We start from the raw sequence: 17766 nt of genomic DNA on the forward strand, positions 1-17766 counted from the left end.
TTAAAACCTGTTTCCCCAAGAAGGATAGCTATGGACAATCAATACAATGGTGTTTTGGTTAATTACTGTATTAACGTCTATGTAAATCCATAAATCAGTACTTTTTGATATAAGAAATTTGGCAGAGAATACACTCATGATTCTATGAATTATGAATGACGGGCTTATTTAACAACAATAAGAATTGCTCCTTCCTTGGTAAATTTTTTAAACTTCATTCTTTTAGGATTAATTTGCCCTGAATATTGAGTTCCTTAGACACCCATGTTTCTCCATAGATCATCTATACAGCAACATCCTTATAACAGAGTAATGAGGAGAATTAAAAAGGAAGCAAAAGCCAAAACAGATGTCAAAGTAATACATTAAAGCTCATTTACTTTTCTTAAAGAATAATTCTGGAGCTCAGAATCTATTTACTTTTACTTCAGATAAAATTATAGTGCTTCTAATTATTTGAGGGGCACTCCTGGGTTCAAACCCTGATTCTACTACTTACTAGTATTATGATCTTGGGCAAGTTATTCAGCTTCTCTGAATCTAGGTATTTCTAACTGTAAAACAGTCCACCTCACTGGAGTGTTGCAGAAATAAACCCAATTAACATAGTATATGTAAAGTTCTTAGCACAGTGCCTCGCATATAGTAAGCGCTCATAAATGGTTCTCTGTTGTCTAAGAAAATTGAACTAACAATAATCCAGGGACTCACTGTGTATTAACATAGTGAGTTAACATGTTATGTAAAGTTCTTAGCACAGTGCCTCGCATATAATAAGTGCTCATAAATGGTTCTCTGTTGTCTAAGAAAATTGAACTAACAATAATCCAGGGACTCACTGTGAAAATTAAATAGCATAATTCATGTGAAAGCACCTGTATTAGTGCTATACAACAGAAAGGAACTTTATAAAATGCTAGTTTTCCCCCTCTTCTTATCTAATTTAACAGCCCACAGCTGAATAGAAATAGCAGTTCATAGGAGTATGGAAGAAGGATTAATATTACTAGAGGCAAAAACACTAATTACCAAGAAATGACATTTTACAGTCTGGAAACAAAGGCAAAGACAGAAAATCCAAAATGCAGACACCAGAACTCAAAAAGCACAGCAGTTTGGGGGCCCGCTCAACATAGAGATAAGTAGCCTTAATAGACAATTCAACTCAAGAAGCAGTTCAGGAATCAGAAGTGCATCATGATGACTCTGAGCCACAAAGGCAAGCTGCTAGGTAATTAAATTTTTAAATTATAATTTAAAACTGGATATGATATAAGCTTAACTATATATACATTACCCAAAAATTTTAACAGGGGTTATCTCTGGTAATGGAATTATGGGTGATTTTAAATATTCCCTTTTTTTTTTTTTTTTTTTTTTTGCGGTACGTGGGCCTCTCGCTGTTGTGGCCTCTCCCGTTGTGGAGCACAGGCTCCGGACGCGCAGGCTCAGCGGCCATGGCTCACGGGCCCAGCCGCTCCGCGGCATGTGGGATCTTCCCGGACCGGGGGCACGAACCCGTGTCCCCTGCATTGGCAGGTGGACTCTCGACCACTGCGCCACCAGCGAAGCCCTTCATTTTAAAAAAATATTTCTAAACAACAAAGTATTTAGGAAATCAGAATGTATAGGAAACGTATAAAAATAATGTTGGTGCTTAAAGAGGCAGTCTTTAGAAATTTAAGAAACACATGAATGTGTATTAGAGGGATTAACTCATTCTGTGTTGAGTTCCTTGTTCAAATAGCCAAATCGATCCTTGAACAATAAAGGTATAACAAAAATGTAATTATTACGAAAAAATTGATTACATGTTGCACAATAAATTAACTTGAAAAAGCAAAAACTGCTAGAAGTAGATTCATCTTAGAGGTTCCATTTTAAATAGCAGTCAGTATCAACACAAAGCTTATAACAGGAACCACATACGATTACCTCTATCTTTGCTTGCAACAATTCTGACACACCCTCATTTTTAGGGTAAAAAATGTCTAAAAAAACTCTAGGGAAACAGCAAAATAAACTGATAAAATGGACAAAATTTCAAGCAGCATAGTCATAAGTGAAATGCACTTTACCTTCTAAAATAAAAGAATGCTTTAAGCAATTTAGCTATTACTGAGCAATCACTGACTCTGCACAGTTGAAAAAGAAAGAAAAGATGGCAGCATAAAAAGAAAATTAACACATCAGAAATGAACCTACAGCAATTTTTTTTCTTTCTGATCTAGTATGTGTATCTCTCTTTGGAACTGTCCCACTGAATACCATGTAGAATTAGCAAACATGCCAGACAGCAGCACATACAGCAGATCCCAGAGGACTTTTTCATTTAGAAAAAGTGCTTCTTCCCAGAAATATAAATCATTTTCCTGTTTCTTCACTAACTAGAGCTTCAATTTTAAAAGAGAGAAAGGCAGAAGAATAAACAGGCACAAAGTACTGGGACACTGAAAACTCTCAATTACTTTCAATATTGGTTATTATTATCAGTAGTATTAATAGTACAGTGCTAGTACAGATTTGAGATGGACTAAATGAAACACAGTCACACAGTTAATCTGTGGCATAGTCAGAACCAGAATTTAGATTTTGTGCTTCCCAATTACAATTAATATTCAATTCCCCTTTTGCATAATTTCCTGTAAAACTTGCTATCTCCAGATCTATTATAATTGGCTCTTTAGCTGATAGAGCTGTGACAATTTCATTTCTTTTCTTGGACTCCAATTGTCAGTGGCCTAAAGGCAATGGACACCATTAATATCAGAGATATTTATATTTTGTAATAAAATGAGGGTAAGTCTAAATCATGCCTGTAAATTGTTTTGTTAAGGGCATTTTATCTTTGGAAAACAAAAATGTTCTTTAGGTGTGATTTTACTCTTAGTAGTGTCATCGCTTTCACGTCTTCTTTCCGTCACTTAAATGTACAAATAAATATTAACTATTTCCATCATTGTTTACTTTCAATAAACAGGTAAAGAAAAATAAAACAAATATCTTTCCTTTATTAATATGTTTGGGAGCATATTTTAATCAATTTTTAAATTGGATACAGCCAAGTCTTAGAAATGCAAACTCCTATGATCACAAGAGACACCGAGTTTTTCCTGGTGCTTAAAGGAAAGGGCATAATACATAAGTTTCTAGTTCTCATTCATTTTCTGCTCTTTTGAATTAATTAATGTGTGGAAATCCTAGGCAACTGCTATATCATTTGTGACTGAACTGAGTCCAAAGGAAAAAAACACGTAAAACATTATTTAATTAAAATTTTCATTTTTTTCTCTCCCACTTCCTACTAGCTAATAGTCATTCAAACTAAAAGGACAGTTTCATGTTTGTTGCTATCAAATTAATTGCCTCAGGCCACTTTAGTACCTTCAGAGATCTGTGGCTGCTGGAGCCATATTATTCTCTGGGGTCAATCCCTTGAATATGGCTCTCAAGCTCCTGGACTTATTTCAAAGCTGTCTTTGGCAAATTCAAAAACTCACAGGAATACTCTGCTTGTATTGGTATACATATGGCTCTTGAGGAATGCTAGCAGAGTTTTTTTTTTTCCCTCCTACATGTGGTTTTGCATTTAGCTTGGGGAATGGGAGAATATTGAGAGTTGGAGGAGAAATCCATACTACCTTAGTAATTGTATTGCAATGCAGGAAAAGCAGAACAAAGAAAAGCTTACTTTTCTAAGTTGAGGACACCACATTGGGAAATCTTTTTTTTTTTTTTTGCTACCTGAATTGTGGTCCTAAAACATAAAATCTGATCATGTCAATATCCTGCTTAAAAACCTTTGTTACTTCTTCACAACCTACAGATTGTATCAGATTCCAAACCATCTTTCTAATCTCATCTTCACACACACACACACACACACAGCAACTTAGACCTTCTCTATTCTCTGTTGATTGTTCTTAGTCATCTTTACCTGATTTTTGTTTCTAGAGCTTGCAAGCTTCTTCCCAATTTATGGCCTTCCAAAAACTCTGTTCCCTCTTACGTCTCCTCTTCACCAAATTATCTCTTACTCACCTCATCTTTTATACCTCAGCTTTAAGATCACTAATGCAGAGTCACCATCCTTGATCCCAAGCCCAGGTTAGGTCTCCCTTTCCCTTCACAGTATTTATTATCTTATAATTAAATATTTATTTAATGTCTTCCTCTTTTTTGGACTGTAAGCTCTTCAAGAAAAGGGACAACATACATTTTAGTTCACTGCTGTATTCCTAGCTCATACATACTTGACATTCATTGGATATAGAAGATACTGTTATTATTCAAAATTCATTATGTGAGTCTCCAAAATTACATAGGAAGTGAAAGGCATCAAAATGTAAAAATATTCACTAAAGAACTTAACATTTTTAAAAATTAGTCTTCACTCAAACATCTCTCACAGATTAATTTAACTGTATCTCACCCATTTAGATAAATTTCTTTGTATCTTTGATAATCACTGCCCAGTGACCTCCAACTTGTCTGCATATTGTAGTGACATGGAGCCTTCAAAAAATATTGATGCCTGGGTCCCATTCCCAAAGACTGATTTAATCGATTGAAGTGCAGGCTAAGAATAGGAATACTTTTAAAAATTGCCAGATAATTTTTTTCAGTCAAGATTGAGACTCAAGTTAAGCGGACTGATGGATATTGCATTGTAGAATATTGTAAATAATATTCAAAATAAAAATGTAAAATGAATTCAAAGTGAAATTGCAAATCCTGTAAAAGAAGCAGGAACTTGTGAGATACATAGTGCTGAAGACCAGCTCAGATTATTCACAAATCAAGAATTTGCAGTTAGCCAAGATAGAAACTGAAGAAACAAAAACTGGCAAGAATGATAGTTGACATGGTAGATTATTCAAAAGAGAATGATTTGAATATAAAAAGATTAGGCAAAGTCCTTAGAAAATGTTCTCTGCAAAAATGGTACCACAATGTCAAAAGTGATTGTTGCTATCATAATATTTGACCTGAAAAGTTATTCTTAAAAAACAGAAAGAGGACAGATCATCCAAAATGAAAATAAATAAGGAAACACAAGCTTTAAATGATACATTAAACAAGATGGACTTAATTGATATTTATAAGACATTCCATCCAAAAACAACAGAATACACTTTCTTCTCAAGTGCTCATGGAACATTCTCCAGGATAGATTATATCTTGGATCACAAAAGAAGCTTTGGTAAATTTAAGAAAACTGAAATTGTATCAAGTATCATTTCTGACCACAACACTATGACTCTAGATATCAATTACAGGAAAAAATCTGTAAAAAATACAAACACATGGAGGTTAAACAATACACTACTTAATAACCAAGAGATCACTGAAGAAAGGAAAGAGGAAATGAAAAAATACCTAGAAACAAATGACAACGAAAACACGATGACCCAAAACCTATGGGATGCAGCAAAAGCATTTCTAGGAGGGAAGTTTATAGCAATACAATCCTATCTTAAGGAACAAGAAACATTTGAAATAAACAACCTAATCTTACACCTAAAGCAATAGAGAAAGAAGAACAAAAAACACACAAAGTTGGCAGAAGGAAAGAAATAATAAAGATCAGATCAGAAATAAATGAAAAAGAAATGAAGGAAACAATAGCAAAGATCAAAAAACTAAAAGCTGGTTCTTTAAGAAGATAAACAAAATTGATAAACCATTAGCCAGACTCATCAAGAAAAAAAGGAAGAAGACTGAAATCAATAGAATTAGAAATGAAAAAGGAGAAGTAACAACTGACACTGCAGAAATACAAAAGATCATGAGAGATTGCTACAAGCAACTATATGCCAATAAAATGGACAACCTGGAAGAAATGGACAAGTTCTTAGAAAAGCACAACCTTCCAAGACTGAACCAGGAAAAAAGAGAAAATATAAACAGACCAATCAGAAGCACTGAAATTGAAACTGTGATTAAAAATCTTCCAACAAACAAAAGCCCAGGACCAGATGGCTTCACAGGCAAATGCCATCAAACATTTAGAAAAGAGCTAACACCTACCCTTCTCAAACTCTTCCAAAATATAGCAGAGGGAGGAACACTCCCAAACTCATTCTACGAGGCCACCATCACCCTGATACCAAAACCAAAAAAAGATGTCACAAAGAAACAAAACTACAGTCCAATATCACTGATGAACACAGATGCAAAAATCCTCAACAAAATACTAGCAAACAGAATTCAACAGCACACTGAAAGGATCATACACCATGATCAACTGGGGTTTATCCCAGGAATGCAAGGATTCTTCAGTATATGCAAATCAATCAATGTGATAAACCATATTAACAAATTGAAGGATAAAAACCATATGATCATCTCAATAGATGCAGAAAAAGCTTTTGACAAAATTCAACACCCATTTATGACAAAAGCCCTCCAGAAACTAGGCACAGAGGGAACTTACCTCAACATAATAAAGGCCATATATGAAAAACCAACAGCCAACATCATTCTCAAAAACTGAAATCATTTCCACTAAAATCAGGAACAAGATAAGATTGCCCACTCTCACCACTATTATTCAACAGAGTTTTGGAGGTTTTAGCCACAGCAATCAGAGAAGAAAAAGAAATAAAAGGAATCCAAATCGGAAAAGAAGAAGTGAAGCTGTCACTGTTTGCAGATGACAGGATACTATATAATGAGAATCCTAAAGACTCTACCAGAAAACTACGAGAGCTAATCAATAAATCTGGTAAAGTTGCAGGATACAAAATTAATGATCAGAAATCTATTGCAGTCCTATACACTAATGATGAAAAATCTGAAAGAGAAATTAAGGAAACACTCCCATTTACCATTGCAACAAAAAGAATAAAATACCTAGGAATAAAACTACCGAAGGAGACAAAAGACCTGTATGCAGAAAACTATAAGACACTGATGAAAGAAATTAAACATGATACAAACAGATGGAGAGATATAAAATATTTTATATAAAGAGTGTTGATTCTTCCAATCCATGTTCTTGAATTGGAAGAATCAACATTGTGAAAATGAATATACTACCCAAAGCAACCTACAGATTCACTGCAATCCCTATCAAACTACCAATGGCATTTTTCACAGAACTAGAACAAAAAAATTCACAATTTTTATGGAAACACAAAAGACCCTGAATAGCCAAAGCAATCTTGAGAAAGAAAAACGGAGCTGGAGGAATCAGGCTCCTGAACTTCAGACTATACTACAAAGCTACAATAATCAAGACAGTATGGTACTGGCACAGAAACAGAAATAAAGATCAATGGAACAGGATAGAAAGTGCAGAGATGAACCCATGCACATACAGTCACCTTATTTTTGATAAAGGAGGCAAGAATATACAATGGAGAAAAGACAGCCTCTTCAATAAGTGGTGCTGGGAAAACTGGACAGCTATATGTAAAATTGAAATTAGAACACTTCCTAACACCATACACAAAAATAAACTCAAATGGATTAAAGACCTAAATGTAAGGCCAGACACTATAAAACTCTTAGAGGAAAACACAGGCAGAACACTCTATGACATAAATCACAGCAAGATCCTCTTTGACCCACCTCCTAAAGAAATGGAAATAAAAACAAAAATAAACAAATGGGACCTAATGAAACTTCAAAGCTTTTGCACAGCAAAGGAAACCATAAACAATACGAAAAGACAACTCTCGGAATGGGAGAAAATATTTGCAAATGAAGCAACTGACAAAGGATTAATCTCCAAAATATACAAGCAGCTCATGCAGCTCAATATGAAAAAACAAAACAACCCAATCCCAAAATGGGTAGAAGACCTAAACAGACATTTCTCCAAAGAAGATATACAGATTACCAACAAACACATGCACGAATGCTCAACATCACTAATCATTATAGAAGTGCAAATCAAAACTACAATGAGGTATCACCTCACACCAGTCAGAATGTCCATCATCAAAAAAATCTACAAACATTAAATGCTTTTCTCTCACTTTTTCCCAGCTTACCCTTCCCCCTCCCCGTGTCCTCAAGTCCATTCTCTAGTAGGTCTGCGTCTTTATTCCCATCTTGCCCCTAGCTTCTTCATGACCATTTTTTTTTTTAGATGCCATATATATGTGTTAGCATACAGTATTTGTTTTTCTCTTTCTGACTTAATTCACTCTGTATGACAGACTCTAGATCCATCCACCTCACTACAAATAACTCAACTTCATGATTGAGTTATTTCTTAAATATTTGATAGAATTCACCAGTGAAACCGTTTGGACCCATAGTTTTCTTTATTAAAAGTTTTATTTAATTTAAAAATTCCATGTCTTTTATAAATGAAGTGCTATTTAGGTTTTCTGTTTCATCTTGTATCAATTTTAGTAAACTGTATTTTTCAAGGAATTTATCCATTTCTTCTAAGTAGTACAAGTATACCTCATTATATTGCACTTTGCTTTATCACATTTTGCAGATATTGTGTTTTCTACAAATTGATGTTTTGAGGCAACCCTGCATTGTCAGATGATGATTAGCATTTTTTTTAGCAATAAAGTATTTTTAATGCTATTGCACACTTAATAGACTACACTATAGGGTAAACATAACTTTTATATGCACTGGGAAACCAAAAAAATTTGTGTGACTATTGCAATATTCACTTTATTGCAGTGGTCTGGAACTGAATGTACAATATCTCCAAAATATGCCTGTATGATTTTTTGGCATAAGATCTTCATAACATTCCCTATCATCTGTTTAATCTCTATTAATTCTTCGCTGAGAATTCCTCTTTCATTCCCGATATTGGTAAGTTATGTTCTCTTTTTTCTTGGTCTTTACCAAAAACTTTTACCTATACATTTTTCTTGCTTTCAGTAGTTTATTTTAATGTGCCTAGGTGTATTTTTCTTTGCAATTATCCTACTTGAAGTTCACTGAACTCCTTAAATCTGTAAATTTATATCTTTCACTAAATTTGGGAAATTTGGAACCACTATTTCTTCAAGTACTATTTTCTGCCGTAATATCACTCTCCTTTTTTTCTGGGACTTATATATGTTAGAACTTTTAATAATGTTTTACATATCCCTAATGTTATATTCATTTCTTTTCTAATTTTTTTTCTCTCTGTGTTCTTTAAATCAGATCATTTATATTGATCTATTTTCAATTTCACTGGCTTTTTCCTCTGTTATCTTTATTCTACTGACTTGCCTATAAAGTTATTTTCTTATTTCAGATACCATATCTTTCAGCTTTAAGTTCCCATTTGGTTCTTTTGGTAATTTCTATCTCTCTGCTGAAATACCCTATTTTTTCACATTTGCCTGATTCTTCATTTGTTGAGTAATTTGGGGTTATATCTCAGACATCATGACCATTATGTCATGGAGACTCTGGATTCTTTTATAGTGCTCTAAAGAGTATCATTTTTTTGTTTGTTTGTTTTAGCAAAATGCTTACTTGCTTAGGCTCAAACTGCATATTCTGTCTCACCTGCAGTGGGCAGCAGCTCAAATATCTGTTTAGTTCTTTTAGCCTTATGTGGGCTGCTTAAAGCCTGTTCTGAGCATGCATAGTTTGGGGATCAGTCAGAGACTGGAGCAAAATTTACACATAGAATTTGGGACTCACTTTCTGTGACTCTTTCTTTTAGAGGATTACCTCCTCACTTCCCAGGAGTTGTGGTTGCCCCAAAGTCTGCTCTCCTGGTTCTCCAGACCAGAAAGACTGCTGATTCTTCTACTGGAGTTCTATAAACTGAGGCCTGCCCTCATACTGGAAACCTTGAAAATGACAAACTTACCTAGTATCCCTTCCTCCAAATGTCATCTCCTCTCAAGATTTAGCCTGCTTTGGATTGGTCTCCAGTATCTTCAGATAGTTGTTTTTTTGTGTTTTGTCCAGAATTTATAGTCATTATCCCCACTCAATTTTTAAATGGATAAAAGTAGCCTTTTCTCACTACCAATTATCCTCTGACTTCTTGGGTTGCCTTAATGAAGGAGTAAATGATATCATGCTTTTTCACTCTTCTATGCCTTTACACATTCTAATCTTTTGCTTTCAGTGTCCCTAATTCTCATAATCCCATCAGGTAGAAACTTCCTATGCCCATTTTATGTATTTTAAAAGAATACAGTCACATTTTGCCATCCCCTAAGTTTTAAATACCTAAAATTTCAACTAAGAATACTTAAATTGTAACTAACCTAGATATCTATCATTATAACAATGATATATACATAGTATAAAATACTACATAGAAGAAAATAAAGTGAAGCTATTTAAAATGACAAAGGTCTAAGTCAGAATCTTAATTAAAAAAAAGGATATGTAACGTATAAAGCAATATCTGTAAAAGTGTTACCCTCACACAAAACAAAACTGCCTATTTCTAAATAATTGTGTATATAGGTATATTATTATATAGAAAGAGGTCTGGAAGGATATAAACCAGATTGAAAATAGTGAATATGTTCGGGGAGAGAAATAGAATTCAGGGTGGGGAGAGACATTAAGGAAAATTCCCTTTTTTTTTCAATAATTATTCATTCAAGTAATATCTAATGATTGCCTGCTATATGCCACACACTACTATACAGCAAGAATGTATTTGTGTATTAATTCTGTAATTTTTAAATATTTTTGATTGTTGAAATGAAAGTATTACCTGAATAAGAAGAAACTGAAATAACAGAAAATCTCTAAGGTGCTTAAAAATGTGATCATTTATGTTATTAGTGTACCACAGCTCAAGAGACTTTAAAGGTAATTAAGTGAATTTAGTGGGGTTTGTTTTTTGTTTTTTGTTTTCTTGTGTGTGTGTGTGTGTGTGGTACGCGGGCCTCTCACTGTTGTGGCCTCTCCCGTCGCGGAGCACAGGCTCCGGACGCGCAGGCTCAGCGGCCATGGCTCACGGGCCTAGCCGCTCCACGCCATGTGGGATCTTCCCAGGCCAGGGCACGAACCCATGTCCCCTGCATCGGCAGGCGGACTCTCAACCACTGCGCCACTAGGGAAGCCCTAGTGTTATTTTTAAATCTGTTCTCCCTAAATCATATTAAATTCTTCTTCTCCAGATCTGGACCCAGTGGAGAAACTAACTGATTTCTCTTTACCCCCTTATAATACAATTCCATTTTCTTACACCAGTTCTTCTGAGATTTGGGAATAACTGGTGAAGACTAAAGGTCTTACCTGGGATAATTCCAGGCATCAAATGGCTACCTACAGATAAAAATCCACCAATTTTTTAACTGACATACTAGAGTAAATATGGCTGAGCAACCCAGAAAGTAAACCTGGCCTTCATGACATTGATCCTTGTCTTCACATAAGACTATATCTTTGTTATATTGACTCACATACTTGTCTTAACAGTTAACACATAGAGGATATCTTCTTATAAACTTCAAGACTGAAACAACTTGTTATAACCCAACACTTTAATCTTCCTCCCTAATTCCTCCTAGTACCAAGGTCTTCACTACATCCACAAAGAAGTTCATTCCATTTTTGGACAACTGTAGCTGTTACAAAATGTTTATTCTGCTGTTCCTGTGATTCTGGCTCCCTGTGACTTTCACCTGCTAACTTGGGTTTGGCCCTCCACAGCTCACACTCTTTCCCTATAGCAGCAATTTAGCCATCTCAGGATAGATATCAGATTCTCATAAGACTTCTATTCTTCAGAGTCAATATGCCTGTTCCTTTTAACCTAAGGGAATCTAGTGCTTACTGGCCCATAAAGAGTGAAAAATTGAATTTCTCTGTAACCAGGATATTTGTCCAATTGAAAAATACAAGATTTGGTTTTTACCTTAAATGCAGCAAACAGCCTTCTTGGCTAATCACTACAAATACCTCCTGGCATTTCTTTGTTCTCAAAGAAATACCCCTCCATTTGCCTGCACACAAGTATATATGCAACATACACACTGCCTTCCATTTGTTCTTTTAAAAACAGTATTTTAAATGAGTACCAAAAGGTGTCCATCCTCAGTCCATGTGACTTGGGTTTCCATCCAAGGGGCTTGTACCCTCTGCTTGATTTATCACGTTTTTATTTAAGCTACAGTTTATTTACTCCAAATTTTATGATATTTCATTCTTATAAATTCACAGCTATTTCTCCTTATTCTTGGAGCTCTAAGATATCAGGCAAGGACTGCGCCCATTAAACTTCACCATATAAGCCTTAACTTAGAATAGGCTTTGCAGTGTATCTATTAACTATATGCATTTAACCATCTCAGTTCTGTTTGCTGGAGATGGTTAACTACGTTGCAACTTTAGGAAATTAGAAAAAATAAAACATTTAAGTCTCGAAAACCTACAAAGGACATCCACCTAATCATCCTGGTCTTTAAAAGAATCTAATTATACCCTCCAATCTTTTTTGGAGGGGCAGAAGTAGAGTGAATATTAGTCTTGTCTACAAAACTATACCTAGGAATTTTTTTTTTCAGTCAGTCCTGGCTTCTGTCTGATTGCTGTTCCCAGTTTTCCTAGTTATAAAATGAAGATAATAAGACCCCCGCTTTAACTATCTCACAGGGTTAATATAAGAAATGTATAAGATAATATATGAAAAAGCTCATTTAAAAATATAAGGAGTAAAAAATAAAAATGTAAGGTACAATATTATTAATAATAATGGCACTTTCTGTGACCACAAAGAGACACCTACAAATCCCCTCCTTTAACCCTAAAACATTTTAATTAAATTCTCTTTTTTATCTCCTTTTTCCACACCAACAACCAAAAAGAAAAAACAACAAAACCAGTGTTTCAGCATAATCTTTTGGCCTTGGACTTTAATTACAAATGCCAGCAAAGATTTACATAGAGTACAACATAAGTATATTCTGACATTTTGAAAACCCTAGCCCTCCTCTCAGACTGATTTCATTTTCTTTTTTCCTTTCTTATAACCTTTTCTATATTCCCCTAAAAAAATGAAACTGCCTACCAATATTACAGCAACCTTCACCACTATGAATATTTTAGTTATAGTTACCCACCTCAAAACTCTTATAAGTGGCCTCATGGCTTTCTTATGCAAAAGTACCATATGTATTTCCTCAAATGTGTGTCCAAAATTCTTCCAGATTTTTGGGCTTCCCTGGTGGCACAGTGGTTAAGAATCTGCCTGCCAGTGCAGGGGACACAGGTTCGAGTCCTGGTCCAGGATGCCGTGGAGCAACTAGGCCCGTGCACCACAACTACTGAAGCCCACACACCTAGAGCCCATGCTCCACAACAAGAGAAGCCACCGCAATGAGAAGCCCATGCACCACAACAAAGAGTAGCCCCGCATCACCACAACCAGAGAAAGTCCATGAGCAGCAATGAAGACCCAAAACAGCCAAAAATAAATAAATAAATTCATAAAAATAAAATTTCCAGATTTTTAGAGCCCATTACAGTGTCTCCACATTAAGATTATAGACACTGGTACTGCTCTATAAGTTTACAATTTGAAAGCTCAGTTCAGGAATGCAGAGTCCCCAAAATGAGAAGAGAAGTGTATTCCAGTTGAGAAGACAGCATAATATGAAGACCTTAGAGCAGGAAAAAACTTGGAGGGTGTAGATCAGTATAGCAGCTATTCCAGAAAGAGCCATTAGGAGAAAGGCAAGAGCTGAGCCTGATAATGCAAGGGCCACATTTTACAGGGCTGGGGCTTTGCAGATTGTGTTAAGGATTTTGTTTTAATTAAGATGTAACAGGAAGCCAAGAAAAGGTCTTTCTTAGATCTCAGAGAATGGTAAGTAGAGTTTTCCCTCTATATATAATGAATACGGAATTTAAGTATAAGTATAAAGAAAAGCATGGGAATGATAAACACCAAATTCAAGAGAATGCTTACCTTGAATTTGAAGAATCCTTCAAATTTGAAGAATGCTTCACAGGAGGTTTTGACTGTATTAGTAATGTTTCATTTCTTATAACTATATAGGTATTTTAACCTATTCCTCATACATTTTTGTATGACTAAAATTTTCAAATAAAAAATTTTTTAAAGAATTAATGATTGCTAAGAATCACTGGCTCATTTCCTTCTATTTTTTTTTCCCAGGCTCATATTAAATCTTCTTAATTTTGAGAAAGACAAGCGCACAGAATTTAGGGATCTCCCCTCTTATACGCTTTGTTTCATGGGCCTTTATTTTCTAGACTTTTAGCATCAGATGTTAAAGGCTCTTTAATTAGCTTACTCTTTGTTTTAGCATACACTATAATCCTTGTAGCTTTCCAACAACCACAGAGTTAATATGAGGATTAAATGAGATAAAGCATTTAACATAGCATTTAGCACACAAGAGCTCAATAAATTTTAACTACTGTCTTTATTATTTCACTTACTATAGTTTATATTCCCAGTCCTAAATATGAGTCAGAACATTAGAACTTAAAAAAAGCTGAGTGTATATGGCCAAATGGTGCTCTGGTATGCACACATGCACACATATAACATATACTTCCAATATTTATAGTTTTTTTAAAAACACACTCTTTTTGTGCTCATGTAAGCATTAAATAACAAAATGTTAATTTGAGGCCTTTTTATTGACACTAAAGAAATACCTTTAAAGAAAAGGTTAAAATTCTGCATTTCATGGTGCACGATTTTAATAAGTTTACTAACTTCTAAGTACAATGCTACATTGGAATGATTTATTATTGCATAAAGCTGCAATAATATTCAGTATGGTCCATACTATGTGTAAAAGGCTCATTTTTGTAAGATCAAGTAATTTATGGAAAAATTCAATCTTATAGAATTGAATATTGACATCAAATTTCTTCTACAACAGGAGGAGCAGTCTTTGATGGAAGAACATTATTAAAATCGTATCTTTTCACTTAATTTTCTTTGTACAAATAGCACAGATCCTCTCATTTCTCTTTCCTTCCAATTCACAAATACAATAAAAGCTGTCTTTAGAAAGGTCCTTAAATTAAACATCAGGATGAAATGAGTACTAGGACCCAGAAAATAAGAGAACTTATGACAATTTTTGTCACCTAGAAGTCTGAAAAATATCTCACTGAATCTCTATGCAAATATTATATTTTAAATTATATTTTCATTTTCATATCTAAGAATCCAGAACTTGCTCTTGTGAAAAAACAACAACATGTCACTCAATATTCTTCAGTTAGAGGTTTGGACTTAGATTGCTATAGAAATCGTTCCTCCATGCCCACTTCCTGGTTCTTAATCACAAATCTAATCACGTATTTTTATAAATATTCAAAATTAAATATATTTATCTACTTACGTAAATACTTTTCAGTTAACTTTTACTGATAGTCTATGTGGGGATCTCATTAACAAACACATTTGGAACTTTTTAGATTTGTTCCGGCAGCTTGTAAATTCATATTAGATTTAGCTGTTTAAATATATCAACATTCTAGGCATTTTAAAAAACTGATATAAAAGATTAATCCCAAGTTTTGTTTTACTTACCAAGCTCTGCCATTCCACCTCACTGCCTGAACAATATTATCAGCTCTTCGGATACTCATTCTTGCTAAGTAAAAGCATATTTCTTCTCTAGCTGGATTAATAATCAACTTTCTAGATAGTTCATTTGTAATTCTCTTCTGGTTAACCCTTAGCATTACAGCAGTCTGCCCAACTCATGCTAATCAATTTATGACGTGGGAAGGAAAAGGAGAAATTCAATTATGCAGATAACAAATGGAAAGCAAAAAGGAGAGACAGTTTAGATTAGGCACAAAAGAACAATCAGCCTTACTTTTTTTTTACACTAAAACGTACAAATCTTTATGTTGGATATTACAAAAGCACTCAATATACAATATACATAAGGAGAAAAACATAATAGGCTTACAACACACCAGCCGAGTTCATATCAGCCCATGTTTCCTGCCTTCTGACATGCAAATAAATAGAAATCAGCTCTGAGAAAAACAGATACATTTTTCTCTTAGTAGAAAGGTCTGACTTTCAACCTCTAAATGCCTCGTTTCTCAAGATTTGTGATTATTTGGTCCCTTATCCTACTATAGGTGCCACCTCAGGCTTTATGGAGATTTTCTCCACATGTGATCAGTAGAAACTTGCATCAGAAAAATGTGGAGCTCTTGTTAAAAATACAGACACCTGGGCCCCACTTCAGAAATCCAAAGCAGCCCAGGTGACTCTTATGTACATTAAAAATTTGAGAGCCACTGCTCTAGGACTGTTTCTGATCTTGTCCTAAAGAGGCTCCAACACAATCCCCTGGGACTCAGAATGACATTAATTACTCTTGCTACTAGTTTGACCCTGACTTTTTGTTTTGATTCCAATACTAGGATTCTACTTGTTTTCCTATACCTGAGTGCACTAGTCCATCTAAGACCATGACCCTTCTGTGAATTTGATAACCTTTCACTTGCAGACTACTCAGAAACTGGAATCTGTCCTTTAACTCCACTTGACGTCTATGGCCATACTGTGGCCTAGCTTCCTAAATATCTTACCACTTGCTCCCAGACTTTTCTTGCTTTGTCTTGCTTTTATCTCCTGTTTTATACCTCTCTTCTACATACATGAACTACACTTGTTAGTGTGCATTGTCCAATCTTTTACCTAATGTACTGTCTACTACATTAACTTTCTCCCAAGGCTGTTTGCATCCCAGTGGACCACTATCAGTCTGCCTGATACCTATTACAATCAACAGAACTTGCTTAGTCTTATCTAGAGGTGTGAAATGAACAACTAGCTAAAAGGTGAAAAGACAGACATGGCAGCCTGTGGTTTCACAAATTGTTACAAAAGCCCATGTAAATAGTTAGAATGAGGGAAAAGACAATGACTATGGAAAAAGAGGAAAGTCCTTGAGAATTGGAATAGTAAAGCAGGTAAAATAAAGCGAAAAAATGTGTAATTCTAATCATTTGTTTTTATTTTCATGAAATCTATTAAGAAACGTCAACAAAACGATGATTATTTAACCTGGAGAGAAGGTAAAATGATTAAAAGAAAAATAGTACTGGACTAGTAGAACTCAAAAGACTTGGATTCTAGTGGCCTCTTTACCATTTCCTAGATTTATGATCTAGATTAAGTCTCTGAAGTTTTCTGTGCCTTGGTCCCTCCCTAAATGGGTGTAACAAACATGCCCTGTGCATCTAAGATTATTTTGATAATTAAACAAGATCATATTTATTAAAGAGCTTTAAAACTATAAAGATCATACAAATTTAAGGGATTATTGTAGCTATATAAATTGCTATTAATAAAGATTATAATTAACACTTACCCACAAAGGACATAAAATGGTGATTTTTTTTGTTTTATATTATTTTTAAAGGAAAGTATAAATCAAATACAGTGAAAGAAGTAAACAGGAGTTTGTTAAACGTCTTTCCTAAGAAAATTTCAAGAATAGGACCAATATCAGTTAGGAGCAGAATAAGGTAAAATCATCCAAAAATGTAAGTAATCAGGTTAACCTGAGTTTGCCCAGGTCAGACCTAAACCTTAAGAGTCTTACCAAAAGGACTTCTAGACGAGGAAAAAGATCATTTGGCATGACACTGGTGACATTTCTCGTCCAGAACCACCTCCCTAAAGCTAGAGTTCAGAGTGACTTCAAGTGGCAAGAGCTTGGAGCATTTGTTTCAAGACATTTAGTCTGTATCCAACATGGCCTATCCAAGATTCAGCCAAATGCTATGATTTAATTTAACTGAATAATGTGTACAAATGAAAATTGAGAAAACAGAAGTCCTTGGCCAGTGCACAAATAG

The 17766-nt window shown here is 34.6% G+C and overlaps 1 protein-coding gene across 1 annotated transcript in view; it reads right to left on the reverse strand.

Annotated features, from left to right (window-relative positions):
* The window catches only part of SOX6 (SRY-box transcription factor 6), a 445733-nt gene extending 430189 nt beyond the window's left edge, over positions 1-15544 (reverse strand). The window contains exon 1 of the mRNA XM_060018551.1: positions 15470-15544. The gene's annotated coding sequence lies outside the window, so the exon portion shown is untranslated. The remainder of the gene's footprint in view (positions 1-15469) is intronic.
* Between the last annotated feature and the right edge of the window lie 2222 nt (positions 15545-17766).

This window comes from Delphinus delphis, chromosome 8 (genome assembly GCF_949987515.2).
Source record: "Delphinus delphis chromosome 8, mDelDel1.2, whole genome shotgun sequence".
NCBI lineage: Eukaryota > Metazoa > Chordata > Mammalia > Artiodactyla > Delphinidae > Delphinus > Delphinus delphis.